This window comes from Vicia villosa, unplaced genomic scaffold (genome assembly GCF_029867415.1).
Source record: "Vicia villosa cultivar HV-30 ecotype Madison, WI unplaced genomic scaffold, Vvil1.0 ctg.000429F_1_1, whole genome shotgun sequence".
NCBI lineage: Eukaryota > Viridiplantae > Streptophyta > Magnoliopsida > Fabales > Fabaceae > Vicia > Vicia villosa.
The window spans coordinates 866,724-889,410 of record NW_026705205.1 but is presented as its reverse complement, the minus strand read 5'-3'; the positions used below and the strand labels follow the sequence as shown (position 1 = coordinate 889,410).

General features: G+C 37.1%; 1 non-coding gene across 1 annotated transcript; it reads left to right on the top strand.

Annotated features, from left to right (window-relative positions):
- The first annotated feature begins 22,354 nt into the window (after positions 1-22,354).
- On the top strand, positions 22,355-22,461 carry LOC131628206 (small nucleolar RNA R71). Its single transcript, XR_009291694.1, has one exon. It is a non-coding gene; the product is annotated as a small nucleolar RNA R71 (small nucleolar RNA).
- Positions 22,462-22,687: the final 226 nt, after the last annotated feature.

Below are 22,687 nucleotides of genomic sequence, written 5' to 3'. Positions count from 1 at the left end.
AAGCTTGTTTTGAAGGAAATTCAATTATCTTTAAAATGCAATTGATCCCATGGTCATTGGATTTACCATTTGAAAAATATGAGCTCAGACATTACATGTCATTTTCAAAGTCAACAAAAAGTGGTTTTTTGTCAAAGGCCATAACATCAAGATAACTTATCCAAATGCAAAAATATTTCCAAAGTAGCTTGTAGAGGACATCTTGAGGTTTCTAAAAAGTACAAGAATTCCTTCATATGATCAAAATTGAGGGAGATATGCCTTGTTGAAGTTGGCTATTTTTTGGGAAAATGCATGAAACCAACATTGATCAAAAATGTTTTTTTTTCCAAAAGAGGACAAGTATACATGATCCAAACATGTTTCTAATGATATTAAAGGGCTCCCACGACCAACTTGAGGCCCATGGCATTTTTATTTCTTTTTTTAATTTAATTTTATTCCATTTAAAGTTAAATTAAAAGAGAAATGGTGCAAGATAATGATTCAAGGCTTTTGTCCTTAGCATGAGTCATCAAAGTTGATCCAAACTCTGCAGCATAGAAGTACATGGCAGGCCTAGAGCAAGAGGGATGAAGAAAATCAAGCCATGGCCAAAGAATTCAAACTTTTTAATATTAAAAAAACCAAAAGTTCAAAAGCAATCAAAGCTTCTTAGCTTAAGTTTGCAGCACTCTATTGCTTATATATTACTTAGTACACTTCAGTAGGAACACACACACAAAAGATCCATCAAAGAATAGCCAAGAAATTCTCAAATGTTCAAAAAAATATCAAACTACTTGTAATTTTCGTTTTCATATTTCCAGCCACTATCAATACAAAATAATCATTCTATCACTCTTGTATAACATCATAGGTGAGGATTGAACCATAGAATGTGATTGAAACAACCTCAAACATGTGCACGATCATCTTCATGTTCATAACTATGTAGCTTTCGTTTTCTTATGCACACTTAATTATAATGCAAACTAACCCTTTGAATGGACTCATAGCATGATATAGAATAGATCTGGGTGGTTACATGCAAGCCCTAACGTGGTTTTGAAGCTCCACCATTTTTGAGCTTCAAACATGTGAAGCTTTCGTTTTCCTAGATGGAGGAAGTTTCAGTCGAAACTAACACCACCAATGAACTCCCAGCATGCCATTTAGTGGATCTGGGTTGTTCTTGTGGATTTATTCTCATGTTTTTGCAGGTTCCAAGAAGCATGGAAAAAGAAGGGAAAATCCGCAGGTAATTTGGCTGCTAAATCCGCAGCTAAATCCATAGGTAAAAGGTTGAAGAAGATGAATAGTGGATTTGAAATTTTGACCTCCACGCGTGCGCTCCTCATTGGCCAGTCAACCAGTCAGCGCTCCCTCTCCTTTTTTATTCGTCCACGCATGCAGAGTGGGACCCAACTGACTTATTAAAAGTCTTTGTGATCCCACGTGATCAGTCAATGCATGCATACCATGTGACCTCCAATCAAAACCATGAGATCTCCTAGTAATCTGATCTAACGCACCAAAACACGCAACCACACCATGCTCCCTCAGAATAGCACCACACCAGATTATATTTATTTATATTTTCTATTTTATTTGATTTTCTTTGTAAAATTAATTTAAAATAGTTTTAAAAATCAAAAAATTATATAAAAAATATTTTTAGGTTGATAAAATAATATATTATTTTTTGACACAAAAATATTTTATTTTTTTTAATAATTGAAATATTTTGTTTAATTAATTAGATAATATTGTTATATTCATCTTTTAATTATTTCTAACCTATCAAAAAAATCAAAAAAAATGTTTTCTTTTATTTAAATTAGGTTTATATATTATAAACTAATTTTGCACATATTTAGAATATTTTTCTCTTTAAGTTTAAATTATTTGTATAATTATATGTTAATTAACTTAATAAATTCCAAAACAACTTCAAAAATACCAAAAAATTAATTTTATTTTAAAATTAATTGACACACAATTTGGACATATTTTAGACTTAATTTTTTAGGTTTAAATTTTGTTTCTAATTCTTAGCTTTTTAATTAAATTAATTATGCATTAATTTTAATTAAAATCAGCCATCCAAAAATCCAAAAATACTTCCCTTTATCTTATTGCAATTTAAATTCATAGATAAGTGTATAGGTTGTCAAATTCATGTAAGTAGCGTAGTTTACATTTCTCGCACAATCGATGTAATAGCGTAGATTTATTTTCCGCATTTTACATTTCCGCATTTTAATTTCTGTACATATAAAACTGCGTGTATGTCAAAGATAATAACTGAAGCGCTAGATCACTAATTTCAAAGACAAAAATATCTGAAAATAAAACACAAACACACTTGCACCTCTTAGGGTAATCCCTCTGTTACTCTTTTCAAAACCATTTCTACTGTTTCAAATACAATTCAAACAATTTCTTTCTGTATCCAGTCAAAGAAAATTTTCTAAAAGAAAATAGGAAAGGACCTTATAAATTTAGGGTAGATCTCCTAATTGCTTGCTCAAAATCAAACAAAACAACAAATGTTTCACATATCACTGTTTTTCCAAAACAGAACTTTCAAAAAGATAACACTTTGTATATATCCAAACAAGGATCATTACGAAGTTAAAAAATCTTTTTTTTCAAAACATCTTTCGAAAGATAAAACACTTTCACTACAACGCGCAAGGCTTTTAAAAGCGCTTTTTTTGGCCTTTAACAGCGCTTTAAAGCGCTGCCAAAGCCAGCGCTGGCATAGGCTACGAAAGCGCTTTTAAAAGCGCTCTGGTAGGCCCCCCTATAAGAGCGCTTTTCTGGAAAAAGCGCTCTTGTAGGCCCCCCTTTAAGAGCGCTTTTCAAGAAAAAGCGCTCTGGTAGGCACCCCTATAAGAGCGCTTTTTTCAAAAGCGCTTTCGTATGTTGCGTTTTTTTTTTTATGCTTTTTATTATTTCTAAACCTGCACTTTTGGCAGCAATATTTTAGAACCTGTAATTTACTATTTTTTGGCAGTATTTTTTCATGAACCTATAATTTATCATTTCAAATCGATAAATACCATTATAATCGATATCGATTATATACAAAAAAGTATTATATTATATACCATTAATGTAAATCAAAATACATATATACATATTTATAAACCAAAACAACTAAACCAATTCACATATTTCTAAACCAAAACAACTAAATGGGAAACAACTTCCGAGTTCTTATGCAACCAATGTACGCTTCCTGTATTATCTGGAGCTATGTTGTATTGATGCTTTAGTGGAGAACCAGTAGTCACCTGAGCTATGTTGTATTGTGTCACAGAATATGAATCAAATAACTGTACCCCGAACGATCCTGCCACAGAAGACTTAGCTTCGGGGTACATTACTTGATTCTTATTCTGTGGAACATAATCGGCAGGGGCACATTGTGTTCTATCCTTTACCAGTCCATCCACTGTTTGAAGCTCAACCTACAATAGAAAAACGTGATTATTTACACAACATTCACATTCTCAATATTTTCTCTATCAACCAAAAATTTCCTCATCTCCGAACAAAAGACAAAATAGTTAATAAAAATAGTGCTATACCAGAACAGAAACCAATTTATAAGAAATCAATTAACAACCACATGCACATAAAAATAGTTTTTGATAAAAGAACAAGTCAATTGAGCCAACAACCAAAAACCCTAAAAAAAATCAGCCGTAGAGCCGTAGAGCCAACAACCAAAAACCCTAAAAAAAATTCTGTTCATCATCTTCGAAAAACCTCTCCAGAAACTATAAATACATTGTTCATATTCATCCAACAACAATCACAATACACAGCCGCAAACACTAACCAAAACCCTAATTGTTCATCTTTCTCATACACGCAAACCATTCATCAGAAACAAAACCATTCACAAATCATCATCAAACATAACCAGACAAACATTCATCAAACCCAAACATTTGTTCATCACTTTCCTAATCAAACATACCCTTCAGAAATTTGAGAGAGGAAGAGAGAATAAGAAATAAACTCAGAAAGGTCTCACCCGGTTTTGGTTTGTAGATTCAGAATCGAAACCGAACTCAGCAACAACACGAACCTCAACTCACCATAAACTCGTGTGTTTTGGATCTGAAAGGAAGAAGAACGGCGGAGGTTGCTCGTGGTGGCTGGCGACGGAGGGACGAACGGTGGTGGCTGGCGACGGAGGGACGAACGGTGGTGGCTGGCGACGGAGGGACGAACGGTGGTGGCTGTGGCTGGCGACGACGGAGGGTTTTTCGGTTGCAGAGAAAGTGAGAAACAGTAATAAAAAGAAAACGAAAGAGAGAAAGTGAGAAAGTGAAAGCGTGTTTTTGTTTTTAACTTTTACTAATAAAGGCTACTAAAGCGCTTCTGAAAAGCGCTCTCATAGCCTGGTCTATACCAGCGCTTTTTAGCAAAAAGCGCTCTCATTAAACCCCCCTATAGCAGCACTTTGAAAAGCGCTCTCATACCCCCCCCCTTACCAAAGCGCTTTTCAAAAGCGCTCTCATACCCCCCCTTACCAAAGCGCTTTTCAAAAGCGCTCTCATACACCCCCCCTACCACAGCGCTTTTCAGAAGCGCTCTCATACCCCCCCCCCCCCCCCTTTAAGAGCGCTTTTTTAGCGTGTTTTTTTATTTTGTTTTTAGTGCAACCTATAAGAGCGCTTTTTACTAGAAGCGCTTTAGTAGGGGTGCTGTTAAAGATTAAATTTGGCGTAGTGTTTGTATACATCCGCACAAGGATAATTACAAAGTTAATTTACAAAGGTATTTAAAACCACATACAAGCATTTCAAAGCAAGACAAATGATCCAAACAAGTGAGCTAAGTAATTAAGAGTCCATGGATAACCATGGATACAAAGGGGTGCTAATACCTTCCCTTTGTATAACCTAGCCCCGAACCCAAAATCTCTTAAAGGTCTTTTTCTGTTTCTTTTATAAACCTTTCCTTAATTGGATAAAATAAAAGTCGGTGGCGACTCTCTGATTTTCAAAACTCAAAATAAAAGAAGAGTCAGTTTGTATCCCACGAAAAAAACCGAGGACGACACACGTACTATTAGTTCTCTCTTTCTAAGTTGCTAATTCTCTTATTATATAAATTTATTATTATTATTATTATTATTATTATTATTATCATTATTATTATTATTATTATTATCTAATATACAACTAAAAGAAAATAATAATAAATATAATAAAATATTAATTATTAAATCTAAATAATATTAACCTTATACTATTTAAATAAATAATTACTAATTAATATTGCTAATTAGTTACTCATAACACCCTTCATCTCTACACTATTGTTCATGCACCTCCAGCACCTTAATTTCTATATTTCTAAGGCGACTACCTCATTCTAAGGGCCTCACCACACATCAAAACACTCATCAACGCATATAAATGCACAATATCACATAATCAAATTATGAAAAATAACTTAAATAAAATTGGGGCGTTACAACTCTCCCCCACTTAGAACATTGTCATCCTCGAAAATTATGTGATGCGAACAACTTCAGATACGACTCTCGTATCCTACTCTCCAGCTCGCACATCACGTTTGGCAATATTTCGAATACCACTAACCAACATTCCACATAGTCAACTCCGGTAATCCAATAAGATGTATTGTTATCAAGTTATGAATGCACAAGTTCATTTCACTCCTTGTCCCATTCCCCCAAAATACATGATCTATCACCTTAGGATCTCGTTCACTCTTGAACTAGAACACCTTGAGATTTTTATCATCACGATATCTAACACTTCTCTAATTTTCTTCCATTGGAATGAGCTACTCGCACTCGAACCCTTGCCATAGGAAACGAGACAACAACATAGTTTAAAAATGTGGAGTTCCATGACATGAACATCATCTCCATCATTTCATCACACAACAACACCTTCATAAGCATGTCAACATAACCATAATATCGACAACATTGACACACAACACTAGTACCATAATGTACGATCCACCAATCGAACATACAAATCAATACATCTATTGACATGGCGGCAACACGAATAATATAAAAACCTTTCACCTATCACTTCCATTCTAGAATGTTCAATGGTTTGCATCAGTCCCACAGGCTTCTGATGTTTAACCCTCGACTCCTAACAAGTCATACATGCATAACAAACTGCGCCACCTCACGTTTCGGTTGCGCCACTTTGATCATCTACCATTAGTCACTGTCCTCATTTTGATTTCCATCAATTATCATATCTACAAGTTTCATATCTAGCTTCTGACTCTCTTTAATATCCACCAGACAATCATTGTTCACCTTTGATATCCCAACCTTCTACTCTGCCGCGTTAGCTCGCATACAAACTCAAGTCTCCGAACTGTTCAGTAAGTCCTAGCTCTTTCATAGCCACTTTTCCATTAGATTCACATGAAATGGTGAACAAATATCATATTGATAGAACGTCAAACACTTTACACACCATCACGTGATCGCGACTTTACGTGTCTATTAATCGGGATAACTGCAAGTGCACAGTCGTGTCGTGTAGTTTTAAAAGATATCGAATCCACAGGGACTATGAATCGATCTACCGTTATCTAAGGTTACTATGTAAAGCTAGGGCTACTAATATTTCGATTGTTCCTAAGGGAAAGTGATTGTGAGAAATAAAGAATATAATAAAAGACAGATATCAGCATGTATTTCGTTTAACTTAAGGTGATCCGAAGGTCCATTGGCTTTTGCATAATTCGATTAAAAATCTTTACTAATTCAATTGGTTAAAAATCCTCGTCTCAAACTTTCGCTCTGTTGATTTAGATTACTATCCTAATCCTAATGTACGCTTTCGCCATCCCATTAGATTTTAGAAAAGCTTTTTGGAAACAACGTAATTAATAAAATGCCTGTTTTATGAAGTTGTTATCTATTTAAATCCCCTAATCTCAAACTTTCGCTCTGTTGACTCGGAACATGCTAATATCCCTAACGTACGCTTTCGCCATCCCGCTCGGGTGTAAAAACAATTTTTGAAAATAAATAAGTTCCAATTAGTTTTAATACGCTTTCGCCATCCTTAAAACTAATGTCCTATGTCTACTATCCAGTTAAAGATCTCAAACTTTCGCTCTATTGATTTTAACCTTTGACCGTCTTAAGATCTCAAACTTTCGCTCTATTGTTCTTAAGACTTACTTATTAAATTAGACATACAAACCAAAAACAGGTGATAATTAACAAAACATAATTAAGCCAATTTATTTCGGATCCCTATGGTTAACTTACTTTACATACCGATACCTTAGTAATTTAGCCAGACATATTAATACAGTTAAGCATGCATGAATTAATTTGGCTTATGATAAAAGGCATGTTAATTGGCATATAATATATCATGCAAATAAATGTATAAATAAAGGCAGTAAATATTAAACATGAATTAAATAAATTGAAACTAAATCTTCGAGTACTGAACTTCCACCACAGGTTGGCTGGATCGTTCTTCGGAATTTAAACGGACGGAAAATAAAACAAGGAAAATAAAAGGCGATAAATCTAACGTAAGGCTAGATTTATAAAAGGTTCACAACAATTTCCGGTGTAGAAATCGTTGTGAGAAAATAACTGTTTGAATTAAAGGAAGGCAGAAAATATAATGCACGGTACAATTTCGGCAGCACTTCGTTAGCAGGAAATCGGACCGATTGAAGTGAAGTGGCTGCTTCTATTTATAGGCGAGCCTTTGCAGTTGGAATGCGTGAAAGTAGGGACTTCTCAGACTGGGACTTGGAGACGTGCGTCTCCACTTCTTTAGGGAGACTCAGCACACGACTTGAGACGTGCGTCTCAAGTGGAGAGAATCTAGGAGTGGTTGGAGACGGGCGTCTCCTCTTGGTGACGTGGCAGAAGAACGTTGGAGACGTGCGTCTCCACTTGCTTGTGTGATTTGGGCCACGCACAATTGATCCTTCATGGGCTGGGTCATTAGCTTTGCACATTTTGGGTCTTATTTGCACCTCCTTTTCACTTCAGCACCCATTTTTCATCTTTTAGGCACAAATAGTGGTCATTTTAACTCCATTTCCTCTCCTTTTCACAAATAGTCTCAATAAGATGGTAAAACCTGAAACAAAGCGAAAACTCGCGTAATATCATAATAAATCAACATAATAAACGGAAAATGCTATAAATATCTATGGATTTCAGGCTAAATATACGATATAAAATCGTGTTATCAAATTCCCCCAAACTTGAACCTTTGCTTGTCCTCAAGCAAAATAATAAGGTAAAGATAGGAGGACAGCGAAATGAAATACGCTTCCACCACGTCGTTCGGTCATACTCAACTACATAATGTTTTTGTTTGAAAATAATGATGCAGATCTTAGCAATAGACTTATAGTAGAGACACTAGACAACTCCCAGTATGCATACCAATCCGAATCATGCCATTATAGCTTATCCTTGACTCGTCATCATGTTTTACCCTTTTCATTCGCGCGCAATCACATTAAGCCCTTTATCTTGACACGCACATAGCAGAGTAGTCGGTTAGTGAATATGATCCTTCTTATGGAGTTCTGGCACAATTATGTGGTATACTCTTTAGCGCTCATTTGTAGATCGCGGGGAATCGGACAATAGTCCCTCCTACCAAGTTCAGTAACAGATGACTTCTGAACCAATCAACAATGAGTTTTTAAATTCTCTTGTATTTGAGATTTGCGACCGTTAGGTTAAATGATCTTGTGAGGATCACCTTACTTAGTAGGCACATTTCTTGTTACGGTTAAGCACATAATTATTATTATGAGGATCATACACTTATATTCATCGACTCTCTGCGTAGTTTGTATCCAAGACGGTGCCGACTGCTAGAATAAACTACTAAGGGTTACTTCAAAAATTAAAGTCGATGGTTTCGGTATAAAGGGTATTCAAATCGGTTACGCATACTTGGGGGTTTTAGAGTGTTGGGACAATAAGGATATTGACTTGATTCAATTTCTATGCGTTGAGTGTTTGAGTAGCTTCGTATTTCTCGAACGTGTGGGGTTTGCGTTTATCGTTTAGGAGCAAAAAATTTGTTATGGCTCAAGAAAATGGAAGAAATTGAAATAACTACGGAATTATAAAGATAAGACTTGAAATTCCATAAATATTCTTTATTGAATTGGAAAAACATTACAAGGAAGGGAAATAAAACTTAAAGAAGGGAAATAAACTAAAAGGAAATAAAACTAAAGCAAGTAATACGACTCCCCCAGACTTAAATGATGCAGTGTCCTCAATGCATGAGAACTACTCCTCAGTGTTGTGGTTGCGAGAACTGCTTGCGCCTCTTGTATGAACACGGCGACGTCTATCAGTAGGAGAGCCATCTACACGAATGTAGAGATCATTCAACTGTGTAGCAATTTCAGTGTATTGGCCTTCGTTCCTAATAGCATAGTCACGGTGCTCTTGTTGCATCTCTCGAATTAGCCTCAGTGTTTCATTTTGGTTTGTCTGCAAAGCTTGAAAAAGTTGGTCTTGTCGTTGAATTGCAGCATACATGGCATCAAGAGTGATAGGCGGAGGGTTGTTTTGAGGAGGTTGGTTGACATCAGCTTGCCCTTGGTTGAGTTCTTCTTCATTTGCATCCATAGGTTCATTAGGATGTTCTGGTTGGTTATGGTGAGGATTGTCTTCAATAAGCCTCCAACGCTGAACATAACGGATGTTGATTCTTTCAGGGCATGGAAGGACGACATAAGGAATCAGAACTTTGTTGACGACCAAAGTGTATCGGCCATCATGGCGGGGTGAAACCAAGTGGGAGTCACGACAATAAGTGAGGTCGAGTGATTGAGCAGGCATCATGATATGAGAGAGGGAGATGAGTTCATCACCAAGACCTAAGGCACAGGCCAAGGAAGTAATAATACCGCCAAACAGAAAGGGGTTTGTAGCAGGGGTGTTGACGCAACTTTGGATGTGTTGGAGCATAAAAGGTGCGGCATTGAAACGGATGTTGTTTAGCGCACAATAAAGGAAAAATAATTCATGCTGATTTACCTTATGGTTGTTGGATCTCGCAAAAATAGTATGCCCCAAAACACGCTGAAAATAACGTATAGCGGGGTTTTGAATGTGAGAAGCATGTAGAGCCCTCCAACCAGTAGGAACTTCGCCAGTGAGATTGAACTAGAGGTCGAAAGCGTGTTGTTCCCATGAACGACCATTTAGTTCTTGAAAAATTGTGCGGAGAGCATTTGGTGCATTATTAAAATGCAAGTACGTAGCCACGACATCTTGATCCAGAGTATATTCACGGTTGAACATTCGAAATTGGATGCTACCGGTTGAGAGTGGTTGATCAGAAGGAGTGTCGTAGTTGAAAGAACTCAAGAACTCCAAGACGAGCGGCTCATAAGTTGGTACGGGTTCGGTACAAAGATGGTGTAAGCTAGATTTAGTGAGTAAACGGGTGACACCATCAATGAGACCCAGAGTTTCTAGACATTCGATGTTCACAAATTTTGTGGGAACAACCGAACGTTCATAGAATGTAAGGTATTTGGTTCTTTGAGCATCGTTGTCATCCTCTCAAAAGATAGTATTTGCAAGGTTAGGAGGTGGCCTCTTAGGACGCACACTACGGATGATTGAACGTGGAGGCATGATGAGTTTGAAAAGAAAATTAGTATGGAGAGTAGAAGAGTAGAAAATGGTTTGGAGGTTGTGAAGAAGAAGAGTGGTGGTGGTGTGGTTTTATAGTGAGGTTTGAAAATGGTGTGGTTAATGGAGAATTAAAATGGAATTATGGTGGTGTTTGAAGTTTGAATGGAATAGAAGAATGGGAAATGATGAAGAGTTAAAGAGGTGAATGATGGAGGATGAATGGGGTTAATGGTGTTTAAATGGAAGAAATAATGGGGAGAATGAAGAAGATTGAATGATGAATTTTGAAATTCAAATTCAAAATTCAAAATGGGGAGTAAAGAGAGTCCTCTGCGTGGTCAAACAATGTAGACTGCTGCCCTTGGGAGACGCGCGTCTCAGGCAGTCAGTCTGCTGGGGGACAGGGCATGGAGACGTGCGTCTCCTGTCCTTTGCATGCTGAGGTCTGGTCCCACAGAGGTGGAGACGTGCGTCTCCTAGCTTAGGGAGGTGATCTCCACGCATGCAATGGTCAAGACAGGTTCTGACAGATAACATTAAGTATGGAATAATAAATCAGAACAGTGTCATTGTTTCATACTATAAACAACAAAAATAATGGTAACCAGGAATATATGGCAGTTAATAGTAATGCAGTATAACACAGTAGCAGTAATGAATAAAATAATGCATTTGGAATTAAAACTAGTACTGAGTGTTGACAGAAACAGAATTTAAAAGTGCAGAACATTTAAAATTCTAAACTAGGAATTAGAAATTACTAAAAATAGAAATAAAATCTAATAATCTAAACGGTAACATCTAGCCATGTCTATTGTTGTGCACATTAGAATAAATGTGTTTGAAAACTTCGTCGAATTGAGCATTGACGGTGTCGATGAAATCGAAGAAGTGCATTTGCAAAGTGTAAAGTTCGTTGCGCACATGTTGTACATCTTGTTGCAGTGCAGTGATGGCTTGCTCGTGTGTGTTCCGATTAGGCATTCTCTGGTTCACTAATGCGGTGGATGTAGCGGGTTGTTGTGGCTTGAGCTCGACATTAGTCATATCAATAGTGTAGTCATCAACTGAATCTTCAGAAGGAGTCTCAGGCTCATACTCGGGTATAGGTTCATCTTCAGAAAGAGGTTCATAATCAGGAATGGGTTCATCTTCAGGATTAGGGTCATAGTATCCAGGAGGAGTGTCAGGCTCAGATTCTGATACGTGCATTTCCTCATCAAAATGTTCATAAGCTTGAGGGGTTTCAGGTGAGGGTTCTCTCTCATGAATCTGACCATAGTAAAGCCAGTTAGCAGGGTTGTGCACACTCGTCCTTGGACTCGGTAGGGTGAACTGATCCAATACTTTGTTATCAATGAGTAAATCAAACTGATCAGGTCCAAGGTTACTGATGATACCTCGGTTAAAGCAGAAGTGAATGTCCATAGAATTGTGGGAACCAAGAGGTGTCAATCTAAGCAAAGGTACTCTCATTCCTATAGCATTAGCAATCATAGTGACAAATCCGCCGATCCTAATAGGTGAAACTTCATCTTGCGTGATGCGCTCGAAGTTTGTTAGCATGAATGCGATGGCATTGACCGGGCGATTCTGAGAGGAGCAGAACATGATGAATAACTCTTCTCTAGAAACTTCAGTGACGTTATCGGGTTTACCAAAGATGTAGTGAGCAATGATCTTATGGAAGTATCTGAAAGCGGGGTTATGGATGTTCTCAGATTGGAATTCGTTTTCTTCAGGGTTGTCGTTTCCAGTGATCTTGCCCCAATATCGTTCCAACTCCCAGTATGCAAGGCTGTCTTCAGCTACTTGGGTGTATGCATCTAATCCATGAGGTAGTTCTAGCATTTCAGCAAAATCTCGGATGCAAAAGTTAAATTCCATACCAAAGAGTCTAAAGAGAATGACTCCTTTTCTCAGTCCTTGTCCACAGTTAGGAAGATAGGTCAGGGAGCTCAAGAATTCCAGAGTGAGCTTCCGGTAGGTACTAAACTTGCGGAACAGGTGAGAACCAGTCCAACCAATTTGGTTTAGCAGGTGTAGAACACTTTCTTCGATACCAAGTCTTACCATAGTCGGTTGGTGAGGGTAGCAAGTCAAATCCATTTGTCTTTCAGCCAGCTTATCAAATCTTGCTTCTTGTCCTCTACCACGGAACACAACTTCCATATTATCGACTTCTTGCATCTTAGTTAGTAGTTAAGAAAAACCTAGAAGTTGAAAATATTAAGATTAAGTTAGAACTAGGCTAGTGTTGATTTAAAAGTAAAATAAAAAATGAAATAAAATTAAGTAACAAGTTATAATAATAAATATAATTATAAAAAGGAAATATTTTCTCTATTTAAGATAGTGATCAGTGCATATTTATGCACATTCTCCTATATTTTTACTTAGGCATTTCTTTACTTTACCTTGGTTATTTTTCTATTTTAATGTGTTTTTATAATTTAGTTTATTTTTGCCTTTATTTGATTTTCGCACTTAATTTTCAGCATTAGCAGTCTGCACTAAAATGATCATAAGTGGAGCTCCGGGAATCCGATTGAGGCGTTCTAATAATCGTCGGAAAGCTAAGAGAAAGAACTACAACTTTCGTGTTGGAGTCAAAGTCAGATTCGGAGCGCATATTTTCCAGAATTTCGTTTGAAGCTGCAGCATTAGTTTTATTTAGTTTTGGATCATTAGTTTATGGGCTTGGGTTATGTTTTTGACCCAGTTTGAGTTAGTAGAGAAGAAAACCTTATTTTGTTTTATAAGGGTTGGCAGCCTCTAGAATAGGAGAGACCTTTTTTGCCACAAATTTCACTTTTGGTTTCATGATTAGAATGAAGAACTAACCCCCGAACGGGAAATCCTGCTGCTTATGGGTTCCATTGCTTTGAGGTTATTCTAATACTAATTTAAATTCGATTTCTGTTCAATTCTTTTCTATGAAATCATTTGCTTAATTTGATTACAATTGTTTGCTTAATTCGATTGTTGTTCATAGGATAGAATTGATTAAATTCGATTGTATGCATGTTCCTAAATTTAATTGCGTGTTATCGTTTGCTTAATTCGTTAACTCGTCATATTCTTAACCGTTTGCTTAATTCGGTAAACAGGAACATAACTCGTATGATTTTGATAAGCGCTTGTCTGATTAATCTCATAATCGAATAGGATCGAAGCCGTTTAAGGATTGGTGTTATTATAACCGATGATAAGTCGGAACCCGAATCAGTAGGATTAGTCGTTTAGCTTATTTTGATAATCACTTATTTTACTCTGCTTTATAAATTTATTCTAAAACCATAAATCCCCAATTTCATTTATATTAGTTAGTAACGAAACAAGAATCCTTGTGAGAACGATATCCGAGTTGTCGTTACCGCTAAACTACGTTTTCAAAATACTCGATTTTGATCCGTGCGCGACAGCGGATCAAAATTGGCGCCGTTGCCGGGGATTCTTGTTGTTATTAACTAATATTAGGCATAGTGTTCTTTCTAGGATTTTTCTTGTTTTTTTTTGTGGTGTGTTTGTTGATTTTCAGGGTTGAAATTCCGGTTGGTGTATAGTGATAAGTTTTCCAGCCTATCAGGTAAGTTTGAGAGCTACTGTTTTGAATCGTTCCAAATTTTTTCCACAAAGTCAGAAATAAATCGACGAACAGTACTCCTTTAGAATAGGATTCTAAAGAAATTTGACCCTCAAAATCGCAAATTCGTTGTTTTTCTATTTTTTATGAATTATTTACTGTTTTCATAGAGTCAAAAAAATCCAAAAAAATTCCCAAAATTCTTTTTTGTCTTAATTAGATTAAATTTCGTGCTTTTGTATTTTTTTGAATTTATTTTAATCATATTTGTTCTGTCGTGTCAAAAAAAATGGGAGACTCATTGGATCAGTTGGCTTATCTTATTAATTTGATGGAAGCAAGAGAACATCAATCGTGCTATCAAAATCATTTTCCACTTGCGATCTGAAATATTTGTTCTTCAAATTTTCATGGTAATGATGCTTGTCCTACGTTGTTAGATACTAATTTTTATGGTGAGGCCCAAATGGTAGGCGATCTTCAAGGACAATACTCATACACTGAAGAGCAGCCTATTTGGTCATATCAACAATTTCAACAAAATCTAACATTGAAAGCTGACACACAATCATATTTGGAAGAAATTATCAAGCAAATGGCTGAAAATAATAAGAGAATGACTGAATATAATTTGCAATTTCAACAACATATGCAATCTATATTTCCAGTTAAAAAAGTCCAAGGTGAACAAATAATCTCAGGTGTCCATCAAATTCAAGAGAACGTGATGTTTCATGATGATGTACAACCTGTTGCATCATTAGAGTTAACACGATGTGATACCAGTCTTGATGAATTTCCAGGTGAGCCCATTAAAACAGTGTTTGTTTCATATGATGAACTCATAGAAAGAAACAAAAATTCAAGTGAATGCATGAAAGAGATTATGCCACAAAATTTATTGAAGTATGATTTGGATGAATTATATACTTCTCTTGAAGTAGATAACTCTCTTGAAATTTTTGCTTGTGAATGTGGTGTTTGTAATGTTTGTCTTGAGATCAGTGCAGTCATTTCAGGTGAAGATAGTTTGATGCTGACAACCACTTGTGCAGAAATTCTAACAAATTCAACAACTCTTGAATTTGACACAAAAAATGTGGATTTTTGCCATAAGCAACCATTGTCCATAGCGGAATTTTTTTGGGTGGAAATTCTAATTAAGCCACACAACATGGAGTTATCTTTCACCATTTGTGCATCTCTTCCACCTATTTTATCTGACTCACAAGCTAAATGTGGATTTTCTATTTTTCATACTTTTGTTATTGCAGGTTTACCATATGTGCAGACTATTCCTCCTAAGCCACCAGATTTTTTACTAATATCCAAGTTCACTTGCTATTTACTTTTTCATGTTTCATGTGTTCGTAGTGCAGAAAGGCCTCCACCAAAACCACCAGACATGAAAGTTACATTCCATCTCAACCCTTCGGGTGTATTCTTTCCTTTCTCTCACTCTTATTTTATATTTATGTCCTTTCATTGAGGGCAATGCTTAGTTTAAGTGTGGGGGATGGAATCATGCGTTTTCTTTGTTTTTGTTAGTATTTTGTTTAATTTCAGTCAATAAAAAAATAAAAAAATGCATCTTCTTGAAAGTTTTAGGCTATAGACTGATTTGAGTCGAGTTTGCGGAGACTTGAAAAAAATTCACAAGATCGGTATCGTTTTAACACCGTAAGTCTCCTGCATATGGAAATTGATTTGAATTTTTTATTATGTTTTAGCCTTAAATTCTCATTCTCTGACAGCTCTTGAGTAGTTTATTTCAGCAGTCGGCACCATCTCTCACACACTTTACGCAGGGAAGCCGATGAATATAAGTGAATGTTCCGAAAAGAAAAAAAAAAGAAAAGAAAAAGGTAATACACCTTCTAAGTTTGGTGATCCTCACCCGGTCACTTAACCCAACGGTTGTGTAATCTTAAAAAAAAAAAGTTTTCAAAACTCTTTGTTAGTTGGTTCAGCGGTTTCTGGTGCTGAACTTGGTAGGGAGGATTACAGTCCGATCCCCCGCAACTACATCTGAGTAAGCAAAGGGTTATGCCATGCAAGTACCGGAATCCCGTGAAAAAGGATCAGAGTCACTAACCGGTCGTCCTGCTATAAGTGTGTGGAGATAACGGGCTTAATGTGATTGCGCCTGAATGAAAAAGAGCAAAAAGGATGAGTAAGTTAGGCTATTGTATAATAATATGATTTGAATTGGTTTGTGTATTTAGGAGGCTTATGTCTGCATATCTGTGGTTAGTGTTCTTACGATGTCCTTAATATGCAAGATTAGTACTTGTCGATGCAAACTTACCCGAAGAAGATTGGTAGCCTAGGATAAGTAACTGTTGATGTATTTCTGCTTTCTTTGTTTTGTTTTTCATTTTGCTCGGAGTGCAAAAGTTCAAGTGTGGGGGAATTTGATCAGTGCATATTTATGCACATTCTCCTATATTTTTACTTAGGCATTTCTTTACTTTACCTTGGTTATTTTTCTATTTTAATGTGTTTTTATAATTTAGTTTATTTTTGCCTTTATTTGATTTTCGCACTTAATTTTCAGCATTAGCAGTCTGCACTAAAATGATCATAAGTGGAGCTCCGGGAATCCGATTGAGGCGTTCTAATAATCGTCGGAAAGCTAAGAGAAAGAGCTACAACTTTCGTGTTGGAGTCAAAGTCAGATTCGGAGCGCATATTTTCCAGAATTTCGTTTGAAGCTGCAGCATTAGTTTTATTTAGTTTTGGATCATTAGTTTATGGGCTTGGGTTATGTTTTTGACCCAGTTTGAGTTAGTAGAGAAGAAAACCTTATTTTGTTTTATAAGGGTTGGCAGCCTCTAGAATAGGAGAGACCTTTTTTGCCACAAATTTCACTTTTGGTTTCATGATTAGAATGAAGAACTAACCCCCGAACGGGAAATCCTGCTGCTTATGGGTTCCATTGCTTTGAGGTTATTCTAATACTAATTTAAATTCGATTTCTGTTCAATTCTTTTCTATGAAATCATTTGCTTAATTTGATTACAATTGTTTGCTTAATTCGATTGTTGTTCATAGGATAGAATTGATTAAATTCGATTGTATGCATGTTCCTAAATTTAATTGCGTGTTATCGTTTGCTTAATTCGTTAACTCGTCATATTCTTAACCGTTTGCTTAATTCGGTAAACAGGAACATAACTCGTATGATTTTGATAAGCGCTTGTCTGATTAATCTCATAATCGAATAGGATCGAAGCCGTTTAGGGATTGGTGTTATTATAACCGATGATAAGTCGGAACCCGAATCAGTAGGATTAGTCGTTTAGCTTATTTTGATAATCACTTATTTTACTCTGCTTTATAAATTTATTCTAAAACCATAAATCCCCAATTTCATTTATATTAGTTAGTAACGAAACAAGAATCCTTGTGAGAACGATATCCGAGTTGTCGTTACCGCTAAACTACGTTTTCAAAATACTCGTTTTTGATCCGTGCGTGACAGCGGATCAAAATTGGCGCCGTTGCCGGGGATTCTTGTTGTTATTAACTAATATTAGGCATAGTGTTCTTTCTAGGATTTTTCTTGTTTTTTTTTGTGGTGTGTTTGTTGATTTTCAGGGTTGAAATTCCGGTTGGTGTATAGTGATAAGTTTTCCAGCCTATCAGGTAAGTTTGAGAGCTACTGTTTTGAATCGTTCCAAATTTTTTCCACAAAGTCAGAAATAAATCGACGAACAGTACTCCTTTAGAATAGGATTCTAAAGGAATTTGACCCTCAAAATCGCAAATTCGTTGTTTTTCTATTTTTTATGAATTATTTACTGTTTTCATAGAGTCAAAAAAATCCAAAAAAATTCCCAAAATTCTTTTTTGTCTTAATTAGATTAAATTTCGTGCTTTTGTATTTTTTTGAATTTATTTTAATCATATTTGTTCTGTCGTGTCAAAAAAATGGGAGACTCATTGGATCAGTTGGCTTATCTTATTAATTTGATGGAAGCAAGAGAACATCAATCGTGCTATCAAAATCATTTTCCACTTGCGATCTGCAATATTTGTTCTTCAAATTTTCATGGTAATGATGCTTGTCCTACGTTGTTAGATACTAATTTTTATGGTGAGGCCCAAATGGTAGGCGATCTTCAAGGACAATACTCATACACTGAAGAGCAGCCTATTTGGTCATATCAACAATTTCAACAAAATCTAACATTGAAAGCTGACACACAATCATATTTGGAAGAAATTATCAAGCAAATGGCTGAAAATAATAAGAGAATGGTAGTGTGTTATTATACTTCCACAGGTTGGGCCAGAAGAGTCCAGATTGAAGGATTTTGGCGCAGGTTCTAGATGTGCTATGGTGTCCTCCACACGGTGCAGAATGGTAGTGTGTTATTATACTTCCTATTTCTTCCTCGGGTACACAACGTCTAAAGATTCCATCGGGGCCTCTTTTGAACAGGAGTGGATCGTCCCAATAGTAATGTTTTAGGTCATGGAAGAATTTCTTCTTCTGTTGGTAACTTAGATCAGGAGGAAACACACCAGCAACTAGGTAGTTTACGAAATCTGCATACCAAGGTGTGTCAGAGCGGGCTAAAGCTATTTCTGCTAATTTGTTGGTTTCAGCGTTTGGATGGTATGGTTCGAATTCATTGGCTTCCAACTGAGCGATGAGTCTTTCATAAGGGAAATCATCGTCAATTGGTACTTGTTCGGGTTTCAGATTTTCCAATCGAGAGAGGTGATCTGCTACGACATTTTCAGTTCCCTTTTTATCTTTAATTTCCAAGTCGAACTCTTGTAATAACAGGATCCATCTCAACAATCTCGGTTTGGCGTCTTTCTTGGTTAGGAGGTACCTAATGGCAGCGTGGTCAGTGTATATGATTATTTTGGCTCCTACCAGGTAAGAACGGAACTTGTCTAATGCGAATATGACAGCTAATAATTCTTTTTCTGTCGTGGCATAATTCATTTGAGCTTCGTTTAGGGTTCTACTCGCATAGTATATGACATGTAGTTTCTTATCTTTTCTTTGCCCTAGAACGGCTCCTACAGCATAATCACTTGCGTCACACATTATTTCGAAAGGTTCATTCCAGTCGGGAGGTTGCATAATTGGCGTAGAGATTAATGCTCGTTAAAGCGTATGAAATCCTTCAGTGCATTTATCGGTAAAAATAAATTCGGCGTCTTTCATTAGTAATTCAGTTAAGGGTTTGGTTAGTTTAGAGAAATCCTTAATGAAGCGTCGGTAAAAACCAGCGTGTCCTAGAAAACTTCTTATTTCTCTAACAGTTTTGGGAGGTTGAAGGTTTTCGATAATTTCGATTTTTGCTTTATCTACTTCAATCCCTCTATTAGATACGATGTGTCCAAGTACAATTCCTTGTCGAACCATGAAATGGCACTTTTCCCAATTAAGGACTAGGTTTACGCTTACGCATCGTTTAAGTACCAATTCAAGGTTCTCTAAACATGTTTCAAAACTTCCTCCACAGACAGAGAAGTCGTCCATAAAGACCTCCATTATTCCATCTAGGAAGTCGGCAAATATTGCCATCATGCATCTTTGGAAGGTCGCGGGTGCATTGCAAAGCCCAAAGGGCATTCGTCTATAAGCGAATGTACCATAAGGACAGGTAAATGTGGTCTTCTCTTGGTCGTCAGGGTGGATAGGAATTTGGAAAAATCCGGAGTATCCATCCAGATAACAGAAATGTGAGTGTTTAGCTAGGCGTTTGAGCATTTGATCTATGAAAGGTAAAGGGAAATGGTCTTTTCGGGTAGCTTTGTTTAGCTTCCTATAGTCAATGCACATTCTCCATCCAGTTTGGGTACGTTGTGCTACAGATTCGCCTTTTGCGTTAGTGATTACAGTAACTCCTCCTTTCTTTGGTACGACATGAACAGGGCTAACCCATTTACTATCGGATATAGGGTATATTATTCCGGCTTCTAGCAGTTTTTGGATTTCCTTTTTAACCACATCGCTCATAATAGGATTCATTCGCCTTTGATGTTCTCTAGAGGTTTTACAATCGTCTTCGAGCATAATGCGGTGCATACAGAGGGAAGGACTTATTCCTTTCAAATCTGATATGTTATATCCTAAAGCGGTTGGGTATTTTCTCAGGACAGTAAGTAATTTTACAGTCTCGGTTTGTCCTAAGTCAGCGTTAACTATAACTGGTCGGTTACGTTCTTCGTCTAGGAATTCGTATCTAAGATCGGTAGGCAGTGTTTTCAGTTCTATAGCAGGTTTCTTCGGTCCAGGTATAGGATCAGGAGTTAAGGCTAGACATTCGCTCAAATGGTCATCTTGATATTCCCCACGCCAGTTGTCATCTTCAAAGATTGGCGGTATAGGAATTTTTAGGATCTCGGTTTCCTTATTTGGTTCGGATTTTATTTCATTAACACACTCGTCGATTATGTCGGCAGAGCGGCATGTGTCAATTATAGAGGGTGCTTTTAGGAATTGGGAGAGTATAAATTCTATTTTCTCTTCTCCTACTTCGAAAGTAAGCTTTCCTCGCTTGACGTCTATGATTGCACCAACGGTTGCTAAGAATGGTCTTCCTAATATGATCGGGATGTTAGAATCTTCTTGGATATCCATAATGATGAAATCAGTTGGGATGTAGAACTGACCTACACGAACAGGGATATTTTCTAACATTCCTACAGGGTATTTGACTGAACGGTCAGCTAATTGAAGAGACATTCTCGTTGCTTTAAGCTCACCCAGATTTAGTTTCTTACAGGTTGAAAAAGGCATCAAACTAACACTGGCTCCTAAATCGCACAGGGCTTACTCTATGATGGTTTTTCCTATTACGCAGGGTATAGAGAAACTACCAGGATCTTTCAGTTTTGGAGGCATGTTATTTTGGATGATAGCGCTACATTCAGCGGTAAGCGTTACAGTTTCGTTATCCTCGAGTTTCTTTTTGTTTGATAGGATTTCTTTTAGGAATTTAGCGTATGAAGGCATTTCAGTTATGGCTTCTGTGAACGGTATGGTTATGTTTAATTGTTTCAGAAGTTCTACAAATCTTTTAAATTGCGCTTCGGTTTTTGATTTAGCTAATCTCTGAGGGTAAGGAATTGGTGGCTTATAAGGTGGTGGTGGAACGTAAGGTTTCTCTTTTTCAGGTTCCACTTCATTGTTGCCCTCATTGGCCTTAGCGGTTTGATCATCGGTTGATGTCTTTGGGGTTTCCTTTAGCTCTTGTTGTGACATGGGTGCGTTTTGAGTTCTAGGATCAATGGGTCCATCGTAATTTGTTCCACTTCGTAGTGTTATCGCGTTCGCATGTCCTTTAGGATTAGGTTGTGGTTGAGCAGGAAACGTGCCAGCAGGGGCGGCAGTAGGTGCTTGTTGTTGAGCTACTTGTGAGATTTGAGTTTCTAACATTTTGTTATGCGTAGCTAAGGCATCTACTTTGTTCGATAGTTGTTTTAGTTGCTCGCTATTGTGGATGTTTTGATTTAGGAAGTCCTTATTGGTTTGTTGTTGGGAAGCTATAAAGTTCTCCATCATGATTTCTAGGTTTGACTTCCTAGGGGTGTTTTGAGCAGCTACAGGCGCTTTTTGGTAGCCAGGTGGCACAGCAGGTGCTTGTCCAGGCGCGTACAACGCGTTGTTGTTTTTATAAGAAAAGTTCGGGTGGATTTTCCATCCAGGGTTGTACGTGTTAGAATAAGGGTTTCCTTGAGCATAGTTTACTTGATCAGATGGGACTCCAGTCAAGAGTTGACATTCGGCAACTGCGTGTCCAGTCAATCCACAAATCTCGCAGTTAGGTGTTACAGCAGCAGCGGTGGCTGAAGGAGTGATGGTTAAGTTCTCGATCTTTTGAGTTAAAGCGTCTACTTTAGCGTTAACGCGGTCTATACCACTTATTTCGTACATTCCTCCTTTGGTTTGGGCTTTCTCTAGAGCGGATCGTTCTCCACCCCATTGGTAATGGTTTTGTGCCATGTTCTCTATGAGGTTATATGCTTCATCATGAGGTTTGTCCATTAATGCTCCGCCAGCAGCGGCAACTATAGTCATTTTAGTGTTATATAAGAGACCACCATAGAAAGTATGGATGATCAGCCATGGTTCGAGTCCATGATGAGGGCATAGTCTAAGCATGTCCTTGTAACGTTCCCAAGCTTCGAAGAGTGATTCATTATCTTTCTGGGTAAATCCGTTGATTTGACCTCTGAGCATAGCAGTTTTGCTAGGCGGAAAGTATCTCGCTAAGAATACTCTCTTCAATTCGTCCCATGTAGTTATGGAATTAGAAGGCAGGGATTGAAGCCATGCTCTAGCTCTATCTCTCAAGGAGAAAGGAAAGAGACGTAATCGAATAGCTTCGAAACTAACGTTGTTAGCTTTGACAGTGTCGGCATATTGCACGAACACAGATAAATGGAGGTTGGGGTCGTCTGCAGGG